Genomic DNA, 24,077 nt, shown 5'->3' with positions numbered 1-24,077 from the left:
GAGCGAAAGGCTTTCACAGTCACTTCGGTAGCTCCACGGAAAGCGCGGACAATCAGTCCACTTTCAGCATAAGCGCTCTGACCCAAGACACATATTTGCGAGAAAGGAGCTCCTATATTATCCATAGCGAGAAATGTATCCACAAATTACTCCTCATTATACCGATGTGTTTATGAGCCGCACTCTGGTGCCTGTATTCCGTATTATGACAAAAAAATATAGTTTGTGCAGTGTCAGTAGCCTAAACGTAAAACAGGAAATTGAAGTCATCACAAAGGCTGTCATATATCATAAATTGCAAGAAAAAAAACTGAAACTGTACTTCATAATACTCGCAATGCAAACTTTGATGCATGTGATTCATTTCAATTTCCTATCTGTTCCGACCCGCCGTGGTTTCTGAGTGGCTATGGTGTTGGGTTGCTGAGCACGAGGTCACGGGATCGAATCCCGGCCACGGCGGCCGCATTTCGATGGGGGCGAAATGTGAAAACACCCGTGTACTTAGATTTAGGTGCACCGTAAAGAACCCCAGGTGGTCCAAATTATTCCGGAGTCCCTAACTACGGCGTGCCTCATAATCAGATCGTGGTTTTGCACGTAAAAGCCTATATTTTAATTAAATTTTTAAACCCAGATGTTGCTAATCGTAGTGTTTAAGGGGAAATAAACATGCACTCTTAGCGCGCGCAGAAACTACGCCGGTTTCTAGCGAGGGGAGCTTCGCGCCGAGACGCAGGAGACCCCTTCAAGCATTGACAGTGCAGTATGCTGCCGGCCGAAATATACGGGCGGTGGGGTGAAACTCGGATGTGGCGGGGGCTGCCGTTGCAAATAATTGGATGTGACGGACGTTCGCACCGAAGATTAAAAAGATTGTTGATATTAAAGGGATAGCTGTGCACTATGACGTAGCCAAACATGGCGGGTTTATTGGTGGATCATGAACGCTATCACAGAGAAGGTTTACTGCAAAGAATTTTATGGCGGGTAGAGGCGCGGTGGGGTTTCAAGCAATAGCCCTGTGGCGGCCCATGCGCAAAAAATTGTACCTTAAGTATCCTTACGTGATTTGAATGCGAAAGCATTATGACTTCTCTTAGTCATTACCAATAAAGACTTCTTAAGTATTACAACCTGTTTTGCGATCCTTCCTTCGCTTTCTTTTCTCTGCGTTCATTAATCACCAGACCACAACCATTCAGAACTCATCGCCAAGTAGCTACAAATTAATATGGTGATCCACCTTAATCCACCTTAACCAAATTTAATTCATTGTAATTCAGTTTATTTCACCTTAATTCACTTGACTCCACCTTAAGTCACCCTACTCTAACTTGTAACTTTAATTCGCTTCACTGTAATTCACCTTAACTCACAACAACTACCCGTAATTACTACTAATTACCATTGTCATACCATTTACTACTTTCTCTATTACTTCTGATTTCATTCAAGACGCTGATGACTTCACATTGACTTTTGATACCACTCGTTGTGGACGACGCCAGCTTTTCTGCCTCATAGCTCATGTAATGCTTTCGCATTAATGACTACTGTAGACGACAACGGTCCGTCTGTACGGCACAGAGTGAACAGCTTTCCCACTTTCATTGCGATTTGCGTAGCGCGGTGCATGCGTGGCGTCCCGTCATGCTCAGAGTTGGTGCAGATAGCGCAGATAGTTCTTGCGAGCGTGTATACTGCTCGAGTGCACGCGATAGGAGCGAGACCACTGCTCCGGCCTAAGCGGCCAGATGTGCTTCCTGACGCCGTGGTGTGATCGCGCTGTTGCCGGTACGGATGGCACAAGAGCTGAAGCAAGTGGTACACCGGCGTTGTTTCCTCCATGTTCTCTGCTCTGTGCCGAGTAGAACGACTTATATCACTTGTCACGGCGTGACGACGCTCGCCCAACGACGGTGCCGGTGGCGCGAGGAAAAGAGAGGCCCAGCGTATACAGGGGCACTATCCCTCACCAGTACACGGGAGCCCAAGCCCAGGGTCCACTAAAGTTTGCTTAAGAGATTTAATAGTGGAGATGTGGTTTATGGTAAATGAAAGAAAATCACGATAAGTAAGCCAGAGAATGTTGATTCCACTATCAATCTGCATCGAAACACATGAAAAATTTTCTATAATCGTAATGGAACATTCGCATCACTTATGCTAAAACACTGCGTTGGATCTCATGTATAAAGCGTTCATTGTTGTTGTACTTCCGCTATAATAATTATTTAATAATAATGTAATAGTAGTAGCGGTAGGGGTAGTCCAAAACAAAACGACCAAAACAACCACCGGCGCCGGGAATCATTCTGGTTTTTGTCAACAATGTCTTTTTCACGGTCGAATAGACATTTCGGCACGCACATTGCGAACTCGGGCCGGATTTTGTCGCAACGCCCTTGGCATCTGGACTCACATAACGCAAGGAGCCCCATCCGAGCACAAACTTTCAAGGGTTTTTCGATAGCGAGCGGGTGCGTTGCGGCATCTCGCAGCGGTCGGGGAATCTACAGAGCGCATGGAATTCAATTCCGGAATTTATGGGTATAAAGTTCTCATAAACTTATGACGCGAAAGGTGCACTGACATTTCCAAAGGCGTGCTTTAGATTTTCAATTCTTGAACTTTATGGGTTTAATGTTCTTATAAACTTGAGCTAACATGCGCGCACTGGAGCCCTCGTGTCCGAGCCGTTTCAGAAATGGAAGCCCGCGCTCGCAATCTTCCACACACACACGAAAATACTAAATATGAGCGTGACTGCCAGCTGGCAGCTGATAATTTTCGCCAAACATTTTCAGTAAGGGCGCCCGATGTGATCAATCAGCTGGACCAGGGCAGGCAAAGTAAAATAAGAGAAAACAGAAGAAAGTTAACGGCCTATTACTAAGGTGGTTCTTTTTTTTTGCGGACAACAAGGTCTGGCACTCCGTGGCCATAGGGACAGTGGTCCTATGGATTTAAGCAAATCCCCTCAGAAAATATTGGTATTTTCAGAGCGCTTCTTCATTTGCGAGCTGATTGTGGAGATACATATCTGAAGAACCATTTGGATGTTGCCCGAGTAATACCTCGCATTTGAGCCCAGATGTACAAAACCAAATTATAGAAATTTGTGGTGAAATTATCAAAGAAAGCCTAGATGCAGAAGTAAATGGTGCAGGCTGCTTTTCCATATTTTCTGACGAAACGACGGATATTGCCGGTATCCAACAGTTTACTGTTTGTCCAAGGTACCTAAACAAGGATGCCAACGACATCGAAGGAGTACTTTTAGGTTTTAGCACCGGAATAGATGCCCTCTCTCATTGCGACTGCAGGTTCTATGCAAATGTGTAGAAACGGCCTCAGATTCTAGCAAACTACTTACGCTCTACAATGTCTGAGGAACACATGGTTAGGCAGGCAAAGTAAAATAAGAGAAAACAAAAGAAAGTTAACGGCCTATTTTTGAGGCGGTTCTTTTTTGCAGACGACAAGGTCTGGCTCGACAAGGATGCTGACGTCCACAGAGACGTCGGCATCAACGTGTCCGAAGTCATTGACCGCTTCACTAAACTTCCCCGCCGAGTGAAGTTTGTCGTTTAGATAGCGAAGCGGCAAAAATCAATGCAAGTAAAGGTTCTGTTCCTTCAGGACCATAAACGCGTAATTATGAAAACGTATGACTGTTCATTAGTTTCTAAAACTGCAGAAATTATCGTCGCTTATTCAAACAGGTAGCATCATGATCAAAATTATTGTGTGAAAACTAAAACTACAAGGACATCAATAACCAATTTTACCGACCTTGTTTATTGAAAGCCCGGCCCTCGCGGCGTTTTCCAGCAAAGACGCTCGGATATTGGGTAGTTTAACTTGCCGCATCATCTTTGGATTTTGTTTGGTCTTTTCTTTCCTTTTTAGCTACCCGCTTTTACTTCTTTTTTTTAACCGAAGCAATACCGTTCCTTAATTTTGGGTGCAGAAAATTTGTCGCCGCTCTGCAGGCCGTTAAATTACACATTTTCGTACTGATTTCTGCATTATTCCTCTATTATCTACCCATATGGGGCTGTCACGACCGTCGCATGGCCCAAGTGCATATCACGAGTTACTTTCAGACATAGCGCAATTAGAAAAGGTGTTCGGCTTAAATGTAGCAAATTTTCTTTACAAAGCCACTAATTTACTTTGGGTCACCAAGTCCTCACCATCATACCAACCGTTTATTTCAGTCAACAAACCCTCCGATTTATAAGGTGAACAACGTACACCTGTGTCACGCCCCTTTCCCATGCGAGGTGATAAAAAGAAATCTAAAAAAGTTAACAGTACTATCTGCCTGAGGAGACAGAGTTCAAATAGTTCAGTTCGGCACTGTGCAAAAGAATTGACGCTTCGCTTATACAAATATCCGAGTTCTTGTGGATGTAGAATGCTTCTAGAGCCACTCGAGCCGTGTAGCTTGTTGATTTGCCTAAGATAGTGGTCTCATAAAATCGTGCATCGCAACCACACGTAATGATGTGGGCAACCAAATGTGCATACTTGTCCTCTTTTTTCTTAACTTTGAGCGCATGCTCCCTGAGACTGTCGTTTATGCACCGTTCGGTTTGGCCGATGTACGCCCTCCCGCACAACAAGGGGACGGAGTATACCACGCCTGTCGCACACCCCACGAAGCGGCTATCTTGGCTTGTTTGGCAACCTTCTTTCCTGTCACCGCAAATTCGAGGGCAGAGCCTGGATAGCTTATTAGGAGCCGCGAAGACCACAGGAATGCGATGCCTGTTCGCGACCTTCTTCAGGTTGTGCGAGACCTGATGCATATAAGGCATGGCTACGGGTCTCGCCATCCATCACTGGGTCTCAGCCCTTTCCGCTCCAGCTCTGTTCTTTACCCTCTGCAGGAGAGACTCGGCCACCGCAACAACAAGCAACAACAAGCAACTCAAGGAATCCCGCTGCTAAAAGGCGACCAATCTGATTCTCAAATCTATGCTGCATTGAATGCGGGCATGACTTACGGAGCGCAGCATCCATACATTGTAATGCGATGCCCCTTTTTACTATTTTAGAGTGGGCAGAGTAAAAAGGCAGGGGACACTTCTTAACCCGTGGGAGGTACTGTCAGCAAACATGGCCTACACTAAATTTTAGCCTGAGATCCAGGAATTGTAACCAATCAGTTCCAAGCAATTTATGAGTGAAATTTAAACCCTGCCCATCTTGAATAAAAACATCTAAAATACTCCCAGGGGCAGTGAAACCGTCCTCTTTCTTTAAAAGAATTAAAAAGTCATCGACGTACCGAAACACTTTGAATACCTTCTCCCCATTAAAAGCCAAATCAAGCACACTACCCAAATCAGCTAAAAATATGTCGCATAGAATCGGAGCCACGCAAGACCCAATACACACTCGTCTACGTTGCAGAAAAGGCTGCTCGTTTAAAACAATAAATGTTACACTAAGATAAAATTCTAAAATCGTTAAATTATGAACCGACAAGCAAGGAGAGTTTTGGAAATCGCATTCGCCACTCTGTTCAATGCACTTCCTAACAGCAACTAAAAGCTTATCTTGAGGTACTGAATAAACCAAGTCCTCAACGTCGACAGACAAGCCATAATCTATACTCTCGTTGTGTTTCACATATTCGGTAACTTCTTCAAATCTTCTCACGCGAAAAGGATCAACAACCGTGAGTCACTTAAGGCTCTTCAGTAAAAACTGACTAACATTCTTTTGCGAAGCCCCCCCTTCGCTCACAATGGTTCTGAAAGGGACATCTACCTTATGTGTTTTTGCAGAAAAGAAAACCTTCATACTGTTCCCCTTACTATTTCTAATAGCACTAGCAAGATCATTCAATTCCAAGTCCTTACAAAATTTGATGAACTTAGTCTTAACCCTCACTGCACTTTTTTAAACAGCCACAAAGTTCTTGTCCACTGCCGCTTGGGCTTTTTCATTGAACGTGCCTTTCGGCATCACAACAAATCCACTTTCCTTGTCAGCTTCTAGGAGAACCAAACTGTTCTGCCAAACTGAAAGTAACCATGTTACACCAACTAGCCTAGCAGGCGGTCCTTCGGGAACATATCACGATTTCTGTGATCATAGTTTTGTTCTGGCCTGAATCGTCTGTCTTTCTATGCGTAAAGTTACTACTATGTGTGACTGCGCAACATGTCTATTTGTCTTGTTTGACGCATTACATACAGTGACGTTTGTTTAAATACGTGGATTTATTGGATACTTATACATATATTTAAACATCTTGCTGCTTGGCTTTGTGTATACAAACAGTGCATTTTGTTACCAGTGACACTTTTGTGCCCTTTATCAACTTGTATCTTCGCACTTGCATATTCCATTCTATTTTCGCATTTCTAATGTGCATGTTGCAGAACTCCTGCTTCTTATATGTACTCACTGTTGCGACTATATTATCGGTGTAATTGCAATACACGCCCGGTAACAACTGCTGATGCGCAATCTATTACAACGAAGAACAGCGCCATTGAGGTTTTTTTCCTGGCCGTTGCATATGTACAGTCACGAGCAAAAGTTTGTGGACCAAAGGTATGGTATGATGGTATGATAAAGCTTCATTATGGTCCCTCGGAACACGCGTCATCACGTAGCGGGCCGCTACCACGTTGGTACAGAAAGGCCGAGCCTCTCTGCTGCCACGATTTTATTTTTTTCCTTCGAAGCCTGGGCATTCCGGCTGTAATCAAGAGGATGGACCAGTACCAAGAGTGATGGACCAGTACAACGCATTAAGCCAATTCGGGGCGGTGCAGCTGCGCTTGAATATATTTAAATTTTTTGCTGATACCATGGTCTCCAAACTTCCGCTCGCGACTGTACAAAAAAGTAAACGAGGTTGTTTAATGACAAAGATTTATCAAAATATTTGTGCTCAACTTGTTCTTTTCATGGCCTTTATGCTTTTCGCACCAGCTGTATGCACTGCTTTGCTGGTTTGGAACTGATATTTTATGATATTCTGACGTTCTAAATTTCGTGTGATATTTTCTTTGCTGATTAAATAGACAAAAAAAAACGCGGAAGCATTGATATCAGTTATTTCTGCCACTATTTTTGGGACATATGAATATATTCTTTTATGAAAAAATACATATTTTACTTGACAGTGGGTAGCACTCAGTAGTTTGTTTGCAGCCTCTAATATACAATGACATTGGTAATGGCAATGCAGTTATTATTGATGTATTTGATCCCTCGACCAATTCTATAAGGAGGAGGCCGCGCTGCAACGTGATCCCCCCCCCCCCTCTCCAAACAAAATTTCTGGCTATGCCACTGTGCAGACAAGCAGGTCTTTGAGCACTGACCAGTTACAAATGATTTACTGCATTTACATCCGTCGCTTACCAAAAGCTTAGGAAAGGTGTTCGGCTTAAATGTAGCAAATTTTCTTTACAAAGCCACTAATTTACTTTGTTCACAGGAACCTCCCTGAGAAAACTGACGTCAATCCGAGCATTTGTTGACGTGATTTTACTCTTTGCGGTGTCGGCCATTTTCGTTATGGCGCGGTTTCGCCAAGGTCACTGCCAATGGCACCAAAAATACCCTTACAAAAATGAGTTTAGACTGTCTGTAGATTGTCTATTGACTACTTGTAGACAACTTTGCCTTTTTATAGATTTTGTTCTTTTGTTGATAAATAATCTATAGTCGGTCTACAGAAAAAAATTGATAAGTTGTCTATTTTTGTCCACTTCCTGTCTATAGACTATCTATAGAAAAAAGTTGATACAGTCTCTATTTATTCTTGTCTATTTATTGTCTATAGACTGTCTATAGACAAAGGTTATTAAGATTTTTGTTTCTTTTTGTCTACTCCCATTCTATAGTCTGTCTACAGAAAAAAGTCGATAAGATGTTTATTTATTTTTGTCTACTTCCTCTCTATAGACAACCTATAGAAAAAAATTCGATACGGTCTCGATTTATTCTCGTCCATTAATTGTCTATAGACAAAAATTAATAAGATTTTTATTTCTTTTTGTCTACTTCCATTCTATAGTCGGTCTACAGAAAGAAGTCGATAATTTGTTTGTTTCTTATTATGATCTTCCGCTCTATAGACTACGTATAGACAAAAGTCGATACCGTGTCTATTATTCTTGTTCATTCTGTGTTTAAGGACTCTCTATAGGCGACAGTCGATAAGGTGTTGATTATTTTTGTATACGCCTGGTTTACAGATTTTCTATAGGCGAAAGTTGATAAGGTGTCTACTTCTTTTATCTATTCCCCGTCTATAAATTTAGTCTTTACAAAAGTCGTTAAATTGTGTTTTTTGTCTATATTAGCGGTCTATATTAGAGCACTGCACGGGCTCGGGCTTACCCGAAAGCCCGAGCCCGGCCCGGCCCGTGGGCCGAGCCGGACCGGGTAGAACAGTTTTTTCACGGGCTCGGGCACGGCATGTGCTTTTTGACCCGGGCCCGGGCCGGGCTCGAGTTTTTTGACGCGGGCCCCGGCCGGGCTCGGGCTTTCTGGTAATGTGCATGTAACGTGCAGCGAGTTATCCTCGGGCGACTCAACTCTGAAAAAACATTATTTTTCGGTCTCGGGCGGGGTTCGGGCCGGTTTCGAGTCGGGCTCGGGCCGGGCTCGGGCCTAAGGTAAAGGGGTGGCGGGCCGGGCCGGGCAGGTAACGTAGATTATTTCCGGGCCCGGGTCTCGCCATAAAATTTTGATCGGGCTGGGGCGGGCTGCCCAACGTAAAAATGGGCCCGGGCCGGGCCCGGGCTGAAAAAATCGGCCCGTGCCGATTTTTTATAGACTAGATTTATATAGACTAGAGCCCGGGCTCTAGTCTATATACACCGTTTATACGCAAAAGTTTTTCTGTTTGCTATTTCTTTAGCTGATTGCCAGTTTATAGAATGTCTACAGAGAAAAGCAATAAAGGTCACCATGTCATCTCTCATTGAATTACGCAGTTCTTAATTATTATTTTACCAGATAATTAGGTGTTTAAGAGTCTGCTCGCCGAGTTTCATCCAGTATTGCACTGTTTTTTAACATGTAACCTCTGGGCCCGGCACCCTAGTTAGTCGGGAATGCATCCCCGACGATAATTTTTCCTTGCGAACCACACGGATGCGGAATATGTACTTCTATGTGATTGAAATTATTCTTTAATGGTTTCCTATATCCCCCCCCCGATGAACGCTATAGGGTGCGACATCACCAAAGATCATGTTAACTCGAGCGAACAGACCGTATACCGATTGCGGTAAGCTGTGAGATGAACTAAAGGACAGCCGATATTGTAAACGTCTTATTGCTTCAGATTTACTTGCCGTCTATAGACAAAAGTTGTTAAACTCGGCCCAACCCGTGTACGCTGTAACCAAGTGGGGGTACAGGCGGATAATACGGAGCAACGTTTGATATAAGCCACTGGGATTGTATATACTGCTCACATTTCTTCAAAGCCTTTTTGTACAGTTTATTATAGATATGGTGTATATACTTCCGCATTTGTTCACCACATTATAAGACCTCCGTAGTCGCTCTCGGCAATCCCAAGACAGTCTTTACAGTTGTTTTTCATAGCATTACGTTTGCGGTAGTAAAATAAAGAAAAGAAACTGCCGATCCAATCATGTAAATAGATGTTATGAACGCCAGTTTTAGCAAGAAGCGGATTACAAACAGGCATCAAGCTAACAGCACAGAGACTTGTAATGTATATAGCTGACAACGCAGAATTTGCTAGTGTGCGATGAACCGATGTCGCGCATGAGGTGTGCACCTTATGTGTCCTCTGATTATCAGATACTCTTTAGGTTCTCCCCATATCTAGGCTGCATCACTAATATCGCGTGGTTTTTCGCAGACTGATATCCCGCGCTATAAATTCATTAAAGCTTCTCGTTCACTTACAATGTGCGCCAGATACTCTGAGCCCACCCAGTCCTTTCCAGGCGCTATATGCCTGTGCGGCCGAGCATATGCGTGCGTCATTAGTGTATTGATTGCTTTGACATATCACCGGAACAGACAAATGTGCACTAACATGTGCGCAGGTATGTTATTTGGCAGTACGTTGGAAGCTATGCTAGAAATGCACTGCATTACTCATCGTCGTTGGCCATAATGCTAGCGCCTGACTTGCGTGCTAACCGTTTTTACAAATACTGCGTTCACCCAAGTGTGCGCTCTTGCTCCATGCGATAGCCCACAGCGTTTGTAATACAGCGCGCCAAGGCATTTCTTTCTTCCATGGAAAGAACTGAAAAATGGAAGGTGAAAGCAACCGGTTTCGCGCGCATGGAACGCAGAGAGAGAGAGAGAGAGAGCGACCATAAAAAAAAAGAAAAAAAAGGGCAAAGGCGCTCGGGTTTCTCGGAGCACGTACGCCGTCGGCGGCCTCAGCGTTTGCGCATGCGCAGCGGCAGAAACGACGGCGCGCCATCTCTCCGCGTCGATTCGAATTCTCAACGGCTGCGCCAGGCAAGTCAACGCTTGTTGCTGCTGGTGAGCTGCCTGCACCTTTGTGTCTGTGTATTCGCCTCGACTTAGTGGCATCACACGTCAACTACACTGAACGGTAAGTTTTAACGAAGATGTTTTCCGTCACTAGCTCATGACTAGGTGAGCGTATTTCGTAGCGCGAACCGGCTGCATGTAATGTAGGTGACTCGGGCGTACTGTCGATTTGTCGTTAGGTTTGTAAACGCGCTCGGGTTCTCGATTCTACTATAGGGAATGTTTAACGGTAAGCGATCGCTCGCGCTTGTTCATTTTACCGTCATTGTCAATGTCCGTGAAAAAGGAAATACACCATGTTTAACGTGGATACTGAGCAGAAATAAGCGCGGATTGTGTGTGTTAAGCGGCGTACTGTGGGCAGGTCTGGATTTGTGGCGCTCTATCGGCGGCCATCAACGCTGCGCTGCCTGTCTAATAAAACTCATCTAAAGCGCTTTATGTATATACCTCGAAATTGTGCTAGAGTGACGAATTGTCTAAAAGAGACGTACAGTTGAATAAATGCTAGCGTACTCAGATGAAAGGCCATGTTTGCGGGTCATGCATCAGCAGCGTGTGCTGCCGTTTTCGTAAGTCAAAAGTAGGAGTATTTATGGGGCTCCTGGCAACCAGTATAAATATATGTAACCGCAAAAGCTTTCAGAGCACGAAACTCGCGATAAGCCCAGTCAATCGCAGCTTCGCAACTTAACCGAAAGAATTGGAGAACAATAAATTAGTGGTTCGGGGGAAGCACCCTTTACACATTTGAAACTGAAGCCATTGGTTTGAGGAGAGTTTGAGGATTTTCTGTGCTGTGCTCGTGTTGCCATGAATTACGAACTTGGCCAAGCCCTTGTCAGCTTTATTAAACAAGTGCTTCAATTCACTGAATCTAATAGTGCATTTCAAGTGACTGACGTGTTATTCGTTATAATTATAATTATGTATTGGCAGTAATTTGGCAAGCATTAAACCACAATATTTTTTATTGCCCCTAAACTGCGGGTCTCATAGACTGCCAGGGAATTTTCATGAAAACAGCCAGGGAAAGCTTGGAAAAACACCAGGGAAATTGAAAATGTCAACATAGGTATGCTGTCTTGTTATTTCCATACAATGTTTCCAGAGAATCGCCGTCTTAAACATATTTTTGAAGCATTTCACCTCCCCATAAATTACAAATAGGTACGATTTTCTGAAAAAGAAATGAAAGTGAAGCATGCTGACATGGGGCATTTCTTACTCAATCTTTTTGCATTACGTAAGTGTCCTGAACCTCGAAACTCTAGAAAAAATACTTATGTTATAGAGCGCCTTCAATTATTTACTGTGATAGCGTTCATTGTAATGACAGTTTCAGTTTTGTTTCCCAGAAGGTGCATATGTGTCGTGCCACAACACAGAAAGTGCTCACGGGGTATTTCTTGTGCTCATGTGGTATACCTAACTTGCAACCGTGTCAGCATTCCAGAAAGATATGATTATCTATAGGAAACTAAGTGACCATATGGACACAATCAATCCATCTGCCTTCTATTGAAGTTATGGCCAATTATGTATCAGTTAAGAGTACGAGAAAGACATTTAAATGTGTATTAAGGAAAATAAATTACAATCTTTGGCATGATACGTTCAATACTCCAGTCACTCTTCTGAGCATATCATTCCGCGCGGGTATATTTAATTACCAGCCAAAAATGTAAGCAGTCCAACTGGGTAGCCTAGTTTCAGCAACTAATATAGATGTCATTTGGGCTAATTAAGTACATTATGTGTCATATGGCCTTGTCAAAAGATGTAACATACTGTTGCTGGCACCAGCAGCAATTGTAACAGTTTAATTTTTCACCATACGGTAGAGTGAAACATTATGCGATGGTACTGTTTTGTATTGACAAGCAGCCATTAGACATAGTTAAACCGTATTAAGGATTGAGTTAAGTGGTTTGAGCGAATATATTAAGCTGCCTAATAAACGTACAAAAAATACACATTTGTTATTTTTGCCTCACATTGTTGTATCTACATATTTGCAGCATGCACCTGCAGCACCTTCGGAACGGCTTACACGAAGGTCAAGGCCAGCCTGGGAACCATGCTCGCCAAGGGGAAGCAGCTGTAAATATGTAAATATTCTCTTTTGATGATAGCATAAGACATGCATTTTAATAAATTAATGTATTATATCGTTCAATAAAAACTGTTAATTCAATATCGGTGCACTTGTTTTCTTTGTTGCACTGCATGAGTCTGCACTAGTGGAATTGCTTGAAATATTTGTTCCTGCAACATATGAGAGTGCAGCTGGTTCAGGATCATTAATAATCTATTAACATGAATGCATAAAAGCAGATGGGAAGCAACAGGTGCACATGCATAATATACGTTCAAAATTTTGTTGCTGCCATATGTAAACAAAAATTTTAACTAACTTGCAGATAGTAGATTTCATTCAAGCGAATGCATTGCATGCAACTAAACTTTCTTCAATGTGCAATTACACAAATGCTCATGCAGCTTTACATAATAATTCACGGCTGTATACATTTTAGATTTTTGACTGCTTCCATCTGCATGCATGCTTTTCTATGTACAGTTCTCTATGTATATTCCCATATGCATACTGGATACAATAAGTTTTTGTAGACATTTCCAATAAACTGCTTATTAGCAAACCCCAGCAGCGAGTGTTTATAGAATAACATTGCCTGCCGAAACATAGTTGGCAAAATTTGGTGTGTTATCTAGTATATAAATGGTGTCCCAGTAATTTTAGCCAAGCTGGTCAATGAAAATGAAAGGTAAGAAAACAACACGGTGCCAGATATATGATCATAAAAAGACCTACTGGTCAGACCTCTGAATTCACGGCCGAATGCACGCCATAGGTCTTAAAATCGGATCTTATTCCAGCGTCTTTTCTTAATGTTATTTTTCATTGAACAGCTTCACTAAATTTAAGTTAGCTGGGACACCCTGTAAAATTGTAAGGCTGAAGTCTATAGATTAGCTATAGACTGATCTACAGGAACTCTCTGTAGACAGACTGTACCACATTCTACAAAAAGTGTAAGGCCATAAGTCCATAGACAGACTATATACTGGTCTATAGGAATAGTTTATAGTCTGTAGACATTTCATAGACATGTCTACAAAAGTAAAACTATATAGGCCTATAGACTTTTGTCTATAGACACTCTGCAGACATTTGTCTACAAAAGTGAATTTTCATTGATCTATAAGTGAATTATCATTGATCACCGTCTATAATCAGTCTATAGAATCCGACATTTTGTAGACTAGTCTACAAAATGTGTACGGCAATAAGTCCATAGATTGTCCATAGACTGGTCTATAGGAATAGTCTATAGACACTCTATAGACGTTTGTAGATAGTTTATAGACTTATGTATACAAAAGTAAAACTAAATAAGCCTATAGACATTTGTCTGTAGACATTCTGCAGACATTTGTCTACAAAAGTGAATTTTCATTGATCTATAGACCGTCTATAGTCAGTCTATAGACTCAGACATTTTGTAGACTAGTCTACAAATAGTGTATGGTCATAAGTTCATAGACTGTCTATGGACTGGTCTATAGGAATAGTCTATATATAGTCTCTAGCCATCTGTCTATAGACATTTTATAGACTTATTTCTACAAAAGCAGAACTATATAAGCCTATAGACATTTGTCTATAGACATTCTATAGACATTTGTCTACAAAAGTGAAATTTTATTGATCTATAGACAGTGTATAGTCAGTCTATAGACTCAGACATTTTGTAGACTAGTCTACAATTAGTGTATGGCCATAAGTCCATAGACTGTCTGTAGACTAGTCTAAAAAAATGTCTACAAAAAGTCTGTTGACTTCATAGACAAATGTATACACACTTTATATAGACTTTCTACAAAAATTTTTGTAAGGGTATAGCCATGCACCTAAGGCTTTCGCCTTCGAAAAACAGAAATTCCGTGGCAGTGAACATAACTCGACCAGGCACCTGCACGTAAATGCGCAAATGGACTCGTAAACTGAGGCCAAACGAGATTAAGAGTGTCATTCATTCATTCATTCATTCATTCATTCTTTATTATGAGAACACAAAATATACAATCTCAGTAATTCGTCAGCCCGCCAAAGCAAATATGCTTTTGACCGGGACAGGGCAGTGCTTTGGCCTGAATGATACAGTTTCAGGATATGCGACTGCATATCCTGAAAAATGCGCCCATCGCGACCATTTAGCAAGCTTACATTATTATTTTAGAATCAGCGGTCGAGAAATGAAGCGATAAAAGGGCATTTTTCCTTTTTTGATTCGATCGGACAAAAAGTTGGACGAGGAAAAGATGGACGGAAGGGGGGGGGCGGAGGTCGCTCTTTCAAGATTCTGCACCCGCTTTCTCGAAGCGGGCCTGAGCCTCTAAACGACTATCAATAGCAGCAACACTGCTAATTCACAGTAGACTAGCGGGCCACTCGTCTTATACGCGCGGCGGTTATCAGATCAGCCATTCCTGATTCGCGCTCGTCCATGCTCGACCGTGACAGCTGTTGGCGTGGTCGTTTTTTTTCGTTTTTCTTTTATTGTGAAAACGTGTATTCTGTTATCGTCCAGTACACTTCGTGCGTCATCGCGCGAATTTCGAATCTTAAAGGTCCCTACGCCACGTGGTGTAAAAGCCGTGAACTAAAGGCGATGTCCGGAATTGCTGGGGTTGTGTGCGTGACGCGAGCGCACGTGTCCGTCAACGTCGGTCACATGGAACACAACCAGTGACCCAAGTTGGCATCAAAGAGTTTCATTGAAGACCAGCACAGACCGAGTGGCACGTACTCAGTGCTACAAGTCCGCGTCAGAGAGTTTCTTCAACTGCGGTACATACCCAATCCCGCATCACCAGTGGCGCATGTCGGCGTTCAAGAGGTTCGTTGAAAAGCGGCGCGTACGCAAGCACTACCACATATTGAGTGACCCCAGTTAGTCCGATGGTTGGTTTCGAACCGTGTTTCGTCAATACAGCAGCCCTAGGCACAGCTCAGTGACACTTGTAGGTGGGAAAACGTTACATGTATGTGTGTGTGTATGTATGTATGTATGTATGTATGTATGTATGTATGTATGTATGTATGCATGCATGCATGCATCCATCCATCCATCCATCCATCCATCCATCCATCCATCCATCCATCCATCCATCCATCCATCTGTACATCCATCTATCCATCCATCCACCTACCCAACCACCCACCCACCCACCGACACACACATACACACACACATAGCCCTGTGAAAGTGCGCGAACTACCTTACGAATGCTAGCACATTACTAAAGCTCACTTTTTAGCTCACCTCTATGGCAGTGCCGTATCCATCACCCCACTCCCCTTCCTGAAATATTTTCGGTCATTGTCGCTCTCTTCAACATTCATCGGGTTGTTGAAAAGCATGGCGGCCCTTAACATCCTTATATTTCTGTTTTTGCTTGGTCTTCGAGGCCATTCACCTACATGCCCTCCCACCTGTGTGTTGTGGCCGTTTCTTAGCTTCCCTTACCTTGCACCCCCGTCCTCGACATACTTTGCCGTGCGCCAATCAGCGTCCTGTAGCGCTTGCCTTCTTGTCCCGTTTTTTGCTCTCTTAATGCCATGTACAAACTAGCCTAAGAGCAAGCTCTCTTAAAGGTTATTAACATAATGATAGTCAGAGACAAGGGAAAGAAAAGAAAGTGGGGGGGCGGTGCTTATAAGTTTCCCAGACAAGCAAGTCGCAATGTTTTCTGAATAATTTTCTTCCCCGTATAGCTTGGTCGAGGATTCGGTCAAGTACGAGAAATGAGAAGCTCGTCGACGACACGAAGGCTTGGTGGGGAGCAACAATGCCTCCAAATTTTATGCACGCGCTTGTTCCTCCTTTACTTGTATGTGGAATTTTTAGCACTTATCCCCCCTCAGCAGTTAGAGTTAACAAGACCCTTAATGAGGTGGAGGCGCGCCATGAGGGGGGTCGCAACGTTCTGTACATGGGAGAGGATATCGCACCCTATGACAACTCCCCCCCCACCCTCCTCTCTATGGACCGCCACTAGCCATCGCATTACTTACACACATTCAAGCTTGCCCTTTAATCCATGTCGCTCTTTCTGAGCCTACCTCCTGAAAGTTAATGTTCTGTGGAAAAGGGTGGAAGGAGGGGGGTGGGGGTCGTGAGAAAAGGTCAGAGAAGGATTTCGACCCCCCCGATCCCCCGTTTGGTTACGCCAATGTGGCACAGCATGCGCGCCGGTTTGGAGCATGTATTTGAAATAGCGATGGCGTTCAAGTCGATTCCAGCAAATCTATAGCGTCCGAGCATCTGTTATCGCAGGCTGGTGGTGTGGCCATTCAAAGCAGGTGTCGGTTTCACTGTAGTGTACTAGAATATGGGGTGATATGTTCAGGGAAAAGTCGCAGCTGTCACACTTGATGTCGAAAGCCACGAGATGGCGCTACCAGTGCATGGGCTGGCGCATCATGCGCCGCTTCCGATGCGCTACGGCTCTTTGCATACATCGCGCTTAAGAATCTACTTTTTAATTGCTAACACGTCAATGTTAACACGTCCCTGCTTCGACGGCATTGTGCAAATCATTAACTCTGGCTTCACGGGCGGAGCCATCACAAGTTTCAGGAAATATTATTTCTTCATCAAGCTCTGTATTGCCTGAGCTGACAGCTTTGGCGAAGTTATGAAATGACAAGCAGTTTACATTAATCAGGAAGTGTGTTGATGTGGGATGATCATTTGGTCCACATGATCAACTTCCGAAGTGCTCTAACGGATATTGGCTCAGCCAGGATCCGTTAGAGAACTTCCTGGAAATTCACAGAGAACAACTATGGAAATGCACATGCGGTTCATACAATTAGGTGTCACACATGAAAAAAAAAATGTGTCAATGAAAACCTACTCCTCCGTAGGCAGATATCACGCAAACAGTGCGTGAATATTATGTAAAGAGACTGGCTACTTCATTTCTAGAAGTCGCAGGATAAACAGTAAATTGGATGTAGCAAAAGTAATTAAATACAAAATAATTTTTCCCTAATTACTGAATTGTATAGGTAATATGAAAAGTGAAAGCCAGCAATACAATTATTTTAATTTGATTAGTCATTTATTTTTTTAATGATCATACGTTTCATATATTTGAGTTATTTCAAAGTTGGACAAATAAAATTAATTCAATGATTAAGTAAATAATTACACGCATTCAGCTCTCTGTATTGCGGTGACAACCGCTGTGTATAATTCAAACTGGAATGCCTCAGCGAAAATCAAGCCTTTATTTGAAACAATGCATCGTTTTAACCGCATAAACGCAGAAAAAGAATATCACAAACAACACAAACTTTGACGTGGGCACTAGCGGTGTACAACAGCAGGAATGAGTGACGGATCGACGGATGTTGACGGCGGCACTGCTGTCGCAAGTGTCGGACCTTTCCACACTTGCCACCTCACGGTAATGCATGGTGTGTGCCGCCCCTGAACAGACTACCCCTTTATCGAGCACTTTAGTTTCACCCAAACATCCCAGCCAATTGACATTTCTTCGCTCTGTAGAAAAGAGCGTGTGGTTTAAAATCCTAAACGAGTAATTTTCTTTTCAATTAAATTCTGGGACATTACGTGCCAAAACCACGATTTGATTATGAGGCAGCCGTGTAGTGAGGGACTGCAGATTAATTTTGACCACCAGGGGATATTTGACATGCCCCCAATAACGGGACACGGGCATTTCTGCATTTTGCCCCGGCAGAAATGGGGCCGCCGGTGCCGTTATTTGATCCCGCAACCTCGTGGTTAGCAGCTCAGCACAATAGCCGCTAAGCCACACCGGCGGGTAATTTTCTTTTCCCCTGTGCATATTACAACGTCTTGCATATTTCGATGGCACTTTACCTTTCGCTATTGCCATTTTTCTTATTTCTTGTTTAACTGCATTGTACAAGGATTCACTAATACCATTTATCTTGTTTAATGCTGCTCTGAGTGCCATTTTATAGCATATAATATTCATCTTTTCAAAAGCCGCTAGTGCCAACTTGAATTAGTCTTTAGCAGGTTCAAGATTATATGTTATCAGACGTTTATACAGTTGTGTTTCACTTGGTTCCACCTCTCAAACATTAAAATACAGTCCTACAAAGATAACTGTACTTCGACCTTTCTAAAAAGTGCCGGCAAAAATTTCGATTAATCGTTTAATTGATGAAAAACCCTGAATCAAAAGCGAATAATCGAATAAAGGATAAATTGATGAATGTATAATTGTTAATCGAATAAAAAAATTAATCGACCATCCTTATTGTGTGTCTATCGAAGGAAGTGAGTACGTGCCCAAATAACTTTTGCGCGAAAGTGTAATTATCCTAGGACATCGCCTTGAATCACAAATTGCCTGAGGGGCATTCCGTGAGCTGTGTTCATATGTATTTACATACGCTACGCTTAAATGATGTACAGGATTCATTTAATAAAATTATGATACCGGGACCTTCATACCCATAAGTCGCAATGCGTTTACTTGTCTCAAGAGTTCATTCAATAAAATTTGATGTTTAAAATTTCAGAAAGCAAATGAAATCATGCACCTGAATTTCCCTGAAAAGAATATGCGTTCTTTCCTGGTAACGGGTTAAGCGGCCTTTTTAAGAATTTAGGTAAAGGTTAATTTATGTTTTAAGAATTAGGTTTAGCATTTGTTATTTATCAGCAAACTACGCAAATTTCTAGAGTGTACCACTCCCATAATTACTCCAGAATTATTTCATAGAATTGCTCACCTGACAGTTCTAAAAGATAACTTGATTATCAGGGGCCGAAGTCCTAGTGAAAATGCCTAGAGAAGATCATTTAGTGTCCGGGCCCTGTCCCCAGTATACTTAACATAGTAGTGAAAAACAATGAGACCTCAAAGATAACATCTGCGGTTTCGTGCTTAGCTGTGTAATTACTGCTGTGGTTAATTGGTGCACGCCTTTTCATACTTTTTTGCTGAAACATTGTAATGGTGCATGAGTACAGATATTGTCTTAAATGGTATAATGTTTTTAGCACTTTCGTTCCACATTTCATATCTAGTTAGGTTGCATGTTACACCTTTCATGTGAACGTGGGATACACCAAAAAATTTACAGTAGGCTCGTTCTGTGCTTTAAACATTAGACTTTCAAAGGCAGCCGGAAAAGCGCAGATGCATTACAAATTTGTACATCAATGCAGTTGCTATACTGCCCAGCAACTGCACTGAAAGTGGAAAGCTTTATTTCTGAGCCACTCGTAATCCCCATTACATACTAATACAGCGTACCGAGAGGCTCCCACAGAAAGAACTGTAAAATAGTGGTTTTCTTGAAAACCTGAAAGACATATTGTAAGTGAATCAAACATATGGAACTTTAATAGCTAAATTATGCACTATAATATGACAACGCCGTTCAACCACCTCATTTGATAATTTCATTATATAGAGACCAAATTTGATAATTCCTCACCATGTAAAATTGCGCTTAACGAGCTCGCAGGCTTAGAACCTCTCGTTGAGCAAGTTGGTATCGATTCCTTAAAACTATTTAAGGCACCAATTAAAAGACAGCACACAAGAGAGGACAACGCGACAGGGCGCCATAGAATAGCTCACTATGAAATTATCACTGCAACTAGACATAAACATGGAATTGTGCTGGTAGAAATTCTTGTAATGTTGGTATGACATAATTCGCAGCGAATCAACTCCTCCATGCCAACCTTAGTCAACAGCCGTGAGCTGTTTCCTCGTGCAGCGCTATGGTACATTCAATTTCTAGCTAGTCTTTGCTTCAAGTGACGCTAACCATCCGAGAAAGTTCTGAGAGTGTCATAGAATTTACAAAACCTTGAACGCGCAATACCAACAGAACATTATCTTTAACTGTACAATAACTGCATAAAAAAGTAGCAGTAATTGCTTACCCCGCAAAGTGCTCAGAAATATTATTCCTGTAAGGAGTAAAAATTCCATTCCGACTGTACGCTGAAAAACGACAATTCGCGCACACGTTAGTGCGCAATTTTCTAGAACATGTGTCAAGTTCAAGTCAAAGTAGGTTAAGCTCTCACGACTTTAATAGCTATATATACAGGCGCTCCTTTCCAAATGTCATCAACGCCTTCAGCCCGGGCCTGCAGGCCCTGAACGCGCGGCACTCGGCCGTCTGCGCATTATCACTATAGTCACACCTGCGTTCAGATCATGATGGCTCGATAAGTCGCTGGACACAACTTCGTCAGCCACAACGCACCAATTCAGGGGGAAAAGTCCTGGCCTTTCTCCCATATGATGGCCTTTCCGGCTTTCGCCGTGTCTTCGACGCCGGGAACGTGCGGCCGTTCACCATCTGCGCACCGGAACTACCGTCATACCTTCGTTCAGAGCCTGACGCCTTTACAAGTCACCGAACCCTAACTAGGCCAACTGTGACACCCGTGACGTCGGTAAGCTATATCCACTACACACCACCTGTTATGATCGCGCCATGGCCTATTAGCATGGTTAATAAATTCCTTGCTAGGCTGTGAAATTTTGTCCTTACCTTCACCGACTGGAACTTTCTAAGAGGGACCCTTGCCCACCGAAAAGACACATACGACAGCTTGCTCCTATACCTACTGAGGAGTGAAGCAATACCAAGTTAATATCAAGTTAGCCATGCTTCATCAAGCGATAAATAATCTAGGCACCCGAACGGAATTTCCATGTCTTTCAATTCCCCGCTGTTCCTCCAATTGAATCTTGGTTTCGCCTAATGTTGCTGGGTCATTCTGAGCGTATTGCATATATACATTAAATTTTGACGGACAAGGTATTGCCAGCAAACGCAACTATGTTTCACCTATTAACGCACTAATTCACGGCACAAAAGCTAGGCGTGAACTGACACTGTTTAGTGAAATCTAAAACGAACAGTGGAATAACGCAGGAAATAAAATACCACGTTTCATATTAAATTTCCTGAAATTTTGCTGCTGGATGCATACTAGGGGCACTGGCTATGCGTGGCTAGGTGGTGTTTTATTGCTGCTCGATTTCCTAGAAAGTGCATGTGCCGCTGTTAGGAATGGCGTATATGCGCTAGATTGATATGTATTTAGATGGCGAGCCGTAGACCCCCTTGCGTGCACTTCTCATCAGCGTTAATCACTCCTTCCTACATCGCATTTTGTCTTTGCAGTTCGACATGGCTTGTGGGCGGTGTAGAACATAAACATAAACATTGCAAGACAATAAAGCTACAACTAATTGAATGAGGTGCGTAAACGTAACTATTCCACAGTAACAATTTAAATGTTGCGACGAATTGAGATAAACAGAATTGTGCCCAAGGCATTACGTTATATCGGATGTTTCAGTGAACACTTTCAATTACAAAAAAGCAGCCTGTGGCAGATAGCGCTTTTCTCCCCCTGGAGCTGGTCTACTCCAAGATGCCGACATCACTTGCGCAACAAATTTAAATACATAATCGACTAATTACCAACATTCACTCACAAACTTTTACCTAATTACCTAATGGACCATATTGCAATTTACAAATTGGAGCCGGGAAGTTCGCAAGGTGGATTCACTCGGAATGAATGCTCAGCATGACACCAGTTTCTAGGTATTAGTTCCCGAACTTGGCACAGAAATGCATTGGCGTACCTGTTCTATTTGTGCTTCAATGCATAAAATGATGTTTTCTTAAGTGCAACGATGGTTAATTTTTACCGCAAGTTCGACGCCGCATAACCCATAAACGGTGTTATCCACACAATTCTTGTCGAGTGCCTTGCAGTCTCTCCCACGAGAATTTTTAACTTGCCATATTTGCCATCAGGTATTTAGTTAAAAACGTAATTAGCGAATCTTTGATATTTAGTGGGCTATGCATTTAACTTTTTATGCTAGTATCCGCCTCTTTGAGTACACCAGCTCGCGGAATAGTATTGTGCTCTCTGCGATGGGCAATAAAAAAATATTTTAGAAGTATTCGCTGAAACGCCCTGTATAGCACCTAATTACCCACTTGACTAAAGCTTCCCTTCACACATATTCAACACATGCGTCGGATCTGCTTAAGTATTTTTCATTGTTAGTATTACGTTTCCTTTCATCTTTTTATCAATAATCAATTGTCTATCGGTATGATTTAAAGCATTTTTGTTATTATTGTTATTTTTGTTAATATTATATTATAATTATTCCCCATCCTTTCGACTACGAAATAGTTACTATATCGTTTTTTGATAGAAGGCAATACATATATATTTCAGAGCTAAGGAATATCCTATTGTGAACCAGTGAACCCTCTGATCTTAAAATATGGCCAATTATCTTAACCGCTGCAATGAAGATTTCCTACAGAAAACACTGACATAAACAGAAGGGGAAATGAGCGATGTGCCGTATGTCTTGCCTTCACTCCATGTCAGTGCTTCGTACTGAAAACCTTTCTTGACTTATGCATGCACGAAACTCTGGAAAACACAATCCCTTCGTAATCCCTTCGTAATTATTCCTACTCACAGTTAGCTGTTGAGAAGGGTCCCTCCCCGTATGAGCCTCACAATACGATTTGGAATGCGAGTGCTATCCGATGATGAGCGCAAGGACTTGCTTTTCAATTTAGTTCCGCACGTTTTTTATTCTAACTGGCAGCAAATTTAGAAGAGCTAGGCTAACGTTTAGAGTAGTATTCAAACTCGTCTACCTTTTATATTCTCTAGTAAGCGCACCTGTTAAACTGTGAAGAGGTCACATATTAATAAAAGCATTGGAGGCCTTTCACCTAAGAAGCGGAAGAAGTTTTGATAGAACAGCCGGAAATGGGAGGTTGAGATATGACGTTTACGTTGGAAATCTTTGGAACATGCGAATTAACCTGCAGATAAATATCAGACTATAAGTATTTTGTTACAATATTGTTTTTATTATCATTGGGGCAATTACTGTATTTTAGCATATACCGGGTGTTTAACTTAACTTCAGGCAAACATTAAAAATATAGTGGTATACTTCATGCAAATGATAACGTTCGTTAATCGTTCGTGGTCGTCCTAAGGTAAGTTTTGATTATGTTTACGTGCGATAGGTTATACAGGGTGATGGCTTTAATACTTTACGGAATTTTTAAAAATCGCGCGTAGCGGATAGCATAATTCCTGTCGCTGAGCTGGATTAGTCGAAGAGGCGGACATTACTACCAGGCGAAATCGACAAACACATTCAATTATTTAGCAAAAATTCACTAATTAACTTCTTAATTAGCGGATCATTTTAAGGCACATAATGCAATTAACGAATCCTAGCCTGCCAGTCCGTAAAACGCATCCGGTTCCCCTTGAACTGCCCCAGTACTTTGCCGACCAGACCGACGACCACAAGTCCTGACTTCGTTCTGCTGAATTTCTTCGACTGCAACCTGATGCTGCGACCAACGTCCTCATGTCGCCTTCTCCTCCACTTCAAGATGGTCCCTACGT

The 24,077-nt window shown here is 42.4% G+C and overlaps 1 long non-coding RNA gene across 1 annotated transcript in view; it reads right to left on the bottom strand.

The window, feature by feature from the left end:
* Window positions 1-23,261, bottom strand: part of LOC125945218 (uncharacterized) — a 36,656-nt gene extending 13,395 nt beyond the window's left edge. Inside the window, exons 1-2 of the long non-coding RNA XR_007466703.1 lie at window positions 23,122-23,261; window positions 20,529-20,589 (exon numbers count right to left, since the gene is read on the bottom strand). This is a non-coding gene — a long non-coding RNA (uncharacterized LOC125945218). The remainder of the gene's footprint in view (window positions 1-20,528; window positions 20,590-23,121) is intronic.
* Window positions 23,262-24,077: the final 816 nt, after the last annotated feature.

Source organism: Dermacentor silvarum, chromosome 4 (genome assembly GCF_013339745.2).
Source record: "Dermacentor silvarum isolate Dsil-2018 chromosome 4, BIME_Dsil_1.4, whole genome shotgun sequence".
NCBI lineage: Eukaryota > Metazoa > Arthropoda > Arachnida > Ixodida > Ixodidae > Dermacentor > Dermacentor silvarum.
This window is presented reverse-complemented; position numbering and strand designations above follow the sequence as displayed.